Consider the following 5,000-nt stretch of genomic DNA (forward strand, 5'->3'; position numbering starts at 1 on the left):
TTTGCACAAAGACTGCATGGTGCCATCTTTGTTGTAAAAGCTGACGACCCAAGACAGAAGACAGAAGTCTTAAAGAAACTCTTGAACCCATCTAGAGATGTTATGCGAAGTCATGGTAATTCTTTTATTATTATTATTATTATTAAAATTATTATTATTATTATTTTTCATTTCTTGTAATATTTAATTTTATGCCAGGATGATTTATCATAACTCTACTCCTACTTTACTTAAGTATGAGCTTGTAAGAAATAGAAACTCTTTGAAAGTCTTGGTCTAGTAGGGTACTACCAAATAGCGATGAAAAGAAAGGGAACCGAGAACCTTTGTATTAAAGATGACCTATCACGCATTTTACAAAAAATTTATATTTACCGACTCTTACTCAGAGCTCATGATTTTAAAGGAACTTTAGGAGGGAATTTATGAGTGTCCATGCACTCTAGCTACTTTTCTTCCGTCGAAACCACCTCCCGGTTAGCTCAATGGATAGAGCGCTGGACTGTCGTGCGGGAGGTCGAGGGTTCGAGCCCCGGCCAGACCAACACTCAAGTCTTAAAATAATTGAGAAGAATATGCTACCTTTCTATGACATCAAGAAATGGTTAGATACTCTAGATATTCTATTCTATTCTCGGATAGGGACGAATAAATGGAGGTCCCGTCTCCTGCAGGGTTAGGGGTAGGAGACGTTAATTTCCCACGCACGAGATTACTGTGTGATGGATGTCCTCCCCTGAGGTGGGATGGGAGGGTTTGTTGGAGCTTAAACCTCATAGGGGACCCATGTCCTACTATTTCTGCTCCAGTACTTGGTACAAATCATTAAATAAAAAAAATAAATAAATAAAAATAAATAAATAAATAAACTGATCAGTGATTGAATTGAACATTTTACATGTTTTTTATGAGGAATGGCACCAGTTACTGTGGTCACTCATCGTGATAAAATTAAAAGTGGCGAAGATTGCAAAGACTCAAGGGCTTGAGTCTGCATCAGACGCCACCGGAAGCTCACCCAGCCACACATTCCTCATGTGGAACTACACCAGAGACAACAAGAAACGTCACCCTGAGATTGATCGCATGGTATTCGACATATTGCATCATGTTTTGGTGAGAGCAGAAAGAGCTGTGAAGATCATAAAACAACAGGAGAAAAACAAGCAAGAGGATGAAATGATGAAAGCCCTGGAAGAATTAATTACAAATACGAACAAAGAAATGATAACTGACTTGGCAGAAGGTCAGTATTTCTAGGCTTATTACGACATTTCAAAGCCACACATCTGAACGAAAATAAGGGCCACAAAAATGCAGTGATGTTATTTTTTTATTTTCCTTGTTTATCTTTTTTGCGAAGCACTTACGTTGTTGTTTATTTTCAAAAACCAGTGATCCTCAAATCATATTTTGAAAAGCTCAGTTGTCATTTTTTATAATGATTTCGTTTTCTAGTTCCTGTGGATCGAGGTCTTTGTTCGCCATCTCCAAAACAAACACCAGTGGCCAAGTAAGGTCCTGGAAAATACTTGTGACGATCTGGTTCGAGAAGATGTAACAACTCAACTGTTGGACTGTTGGCGGAATGCTGGAGTGTTGTCCAAATGCGAGGCCCCCTTCCCCGAGAATGAAAGAAATAGTCACTGATAGAATTGAATAGGAAAAACATGATCTCTGAAGAAGGTAATTGACCTCGTTGTACTCACTGTTTATGGCTAGTCCAATAGTATTCCTCTCTTTGACTTATCAAAGGATTTTGCTGAGGTTTCACTTCACCCCATCTCGTCTTTGTGATAAGCACGGCGCACCTACACTGAACAGAACGTTGCACTCTGGCAATATGAAAAGGGACTAACCATCACCATAACGCGAAAAAAAAACAAAACAAAACAAAACAAAAACAAGAACCAACGTGAAAGCTATTATTGAAGTGACATATTGAGTTTATAGCCTCACAACCGTGGTTTTAGTTTTAAGACATGCACCTGAAGACTAAGATGATTCCTTTTTTTCGCATGTTTCTGTTAAACGGTTTTTTAGTTTTTGATTGTTTTAATTTTATTTTTTTCTTAGATGATGAAGTGTCAGTCTTTCTTCGTCATCTCCAAACCAAATTCCATTTGCAAAATGACTGCGTGGAAGAGGCTACTGAAAACCTGGCTAAAGATGAATCAAGTGTTGAACTGTTGGCGAAGTATTGGAGTGTGGTTAGAAATCATTGCTTTCCTAATCCAAGAGTGAGAGAAATTGTTTTAGGAGAATTGAGGGAACCGTACACGATCTCTGCCGAAGGTAATTTTGTTTGTCGTTCTTCATCACTTTATATACATGTCCTTTTCAGTTTCGACTGACCGGGAGAACATCAAAGTAGCAACGTAAACAACAGGCCTCCAAACACCACAAAACAGCCATCATCACATACAATCAGGGCCGGGTTGTTCAAAGATGGGTGATGATAACCCAGGGTTAATTAATGTGAAATCTGACTTCAGATCTGAAAGCTTAAAAAGAAAATTCAGTTTGATTCTCTTTGTTAGCGCTAATTGGCCCACAAACAACTAAGCTCATGTGTAGTTCTTAAAATAACCCCGTTGTAGGAACGTGTGCTAAAAATTAGATTTGGGAAGACTACCAACAGAATGGAGGCATGTTAGTTCTCTCACTTCATTCTCTCTCATTTTATTTTAAGACGATGTAGAAACTTCTTCTGCCGATGACGTCCGGCCACTCCACTTGACACAACAAGGCGATGACCAAGATAATAACCATCACAACTTAATAGTCTGCAGCTAGAGATCGATTGTCTGCTTTATTCCTAGCAACTACCACGGTTTCTTATTCTGGTAATCTTCAGAAATCTCTTTTGTTACCGTCGCTCAGGCGTGTCATTACATCAAAGTTGTATGAGAAGGTCATTCATTTTGAGATGTTGTTTTTACTTATATTCTTCGTTTATTTTTTAAGAAATTCAGAGAGTAATTTACAGCGAATTACAATTGATTGTTCAACTAAGATAGCAGTGAAATATGGAGTCGTTAGGCTGTCAAATCACAGGATGAAATAACTAAATTAAGTTTCCTTAAAGGTAACTTAAAGGTTAACATTAGAAGTTTTTATGTTATCTTTAGGTGACATACGGAAGTTCTGAAATGTATCTTTAATTGAACTTTCCGAAGTCAATTAAAGTGTCCTTATCAACCATTTAGTTAACACTTTAAGGTCACATGAAAGCAAACCTAAATAACCATTTCATGAACGCTTTGAGATCACATGAAAGCAAACCTAAATAACCATTTCATTGATTTTAGGAATCCTCTTAATTCTTGTAAAGTCAACTTTAGTCAACCAAAACTTCTACTTGTAAATGCATCTTAAAGGTTTCTTCAATCTTTTGCTTCCCTTTAAGTACTGCTTAAAGTTACAGGTTTTGTTGTAATTCATCTTTAGTTGTACTTTCAGATTCTCTTAAATTTCAAGTTTTGTTAACATTCATCTTTAAGTGACCTTTAAGTGCCTCTAAAAGCAGCAGGTTTCACTTTCAACTGACTTTTGATTTGCTTAATCACACCCACATTTATATCCCAATAACTTATGATATTTTGGGCAACCTTACAATTGATAGAAAAAGAAGCATCACACATTCAAGTAATAAAAAAGTGATTGAAATTGCAGTGATGAAATAGTTTCATTCAAAACTCATTTGTTCCCCTGAGATAGCATAAACCTACAATGAAGCTGAGGATATCCCAGTCGAGCCCCATACATAATTAAAAAAAGAGATGTCCAAATGTTTGAATTACTGATTGACATACTTTATTAAAATTGTTTCACTTTTGTCAATGTATAATATAATCTCAGTCATGCAGGTAATAGAATATTTATCACTATAAAAGTATGACAAATACACAAATTATATAACTAGCTGTAGTAACACACTACACAAAAAGCTATTGATTCACAAATTGTACTCTTAAGTCCAGCTACTAAGAAATGTGATTTGAAATGATACTTGTCTAACAATAAAAAATATAGGTTCAACCTATCAATCTAAAAATTCAGAAAAATTTTCTTAACTGACTTAAATTTGCAATAACTCTCAGTTATTTGCTACATTATTACAACTGTAATACTTATTAAATATGATCATATACCTTAATTTCTTTTAGTAAACAAGTGATAGAAAACAGTTCTCTAACTCTAAAATGCAGCTGAAACTTTGATATACAAAAATGATGAGTACATCTATATAGAAAAAAGTATCTCATGTGGAGGAAATTTATTAACATTGAAGAATTCACGATCACTTACTTTAGATGAGACCATAATTATTCAATGAAAAAGAAGCCTCATGCAGGCATGCGAAATAACCTCATTCTAGACTTGGCTTGATATTTTGTACATTTTCGATTTCATTGATTAGTAAAACAATTTTCTCACTGTATTATTGCCCACTCTGGAAAATTTTCAATAGGTGGGCATCTCAGAAAAGGTTGCCCATAAACCCTGGGCAGATTCTCTCTTTAGCTCTTGAAGTGAGCTTTTTCTTATAAGCCTTGTCAAGTTTCTTTTCAGTTTTTTTCATTCTCCTACTTTCCCACTGAAGGTGATGCACAGAGTATTTTGTTACTTTTGAGGTATTTCCATCATCATCCTCGTAGCAGCTTTCTTCACTGCTCATTGCCTCCATGACAAGAACCTCTGCTGCTCTCCCCTTTTCATGCTGGTTGGCCCAGTTGGCTAGCTCCAGGGCTGTAGTTCGTCTCATTAACTTCTAAAAAAAATTAAAAAATTAAACAGGCATGAGAAGGGTGTTATAGGACTTCAAATGAAAAATATGATCCAAATCACTTATTTCTCTTGATATATATATATATGTGTGTACCCATTGTAAGAATGGAATTCTTAAGCATGTTATAATAAATGGTCTCTTTGTCCTTTTTTTTTTTTTTTTCCATCAAATGGTGCATACAAACTATCATTTATCTCACATCACATTT

General features: G+C 35.6%; 1 pseudogene across 1 annotated transcript in view; it reads right to left on the bottom strand.

The window, feature by feature from the left end:
• Positions 1 to 3,793: 3,793 nt before the first annotated feature.
• The window catches only part of LOC148727578 (uncharacterized), a 4,195-nt pseudogene continuing 2,988 nt past the window's right edge, over positions 3,794 to 5,000 (bottom strand). The window contains exon 5 of the transcript XR_015989149.1: positions 3,794 to 4,774. The product of XR_015989149.1 is annotated as an uncharacterized LOC148727578 (transcript). The remainder of the gene's footprint in view (positions 4,775 to 5,000) is intronic.

This window comes from Stylophora pistillata, chromosome 7, assembly GCF_964205215.1.
Source record: "Stylophora pistillata chromosome 7, jaStyPist1.2, whole genome shotgun sequence".
Classification (NCBI taxonomy): domain Eukaryota; kingdom Metazoa; phylum Cnidaria; class Anthozoa; order Scleractinia; family Pocilloporidae; genus Stylophora; species Stylophora pistillata.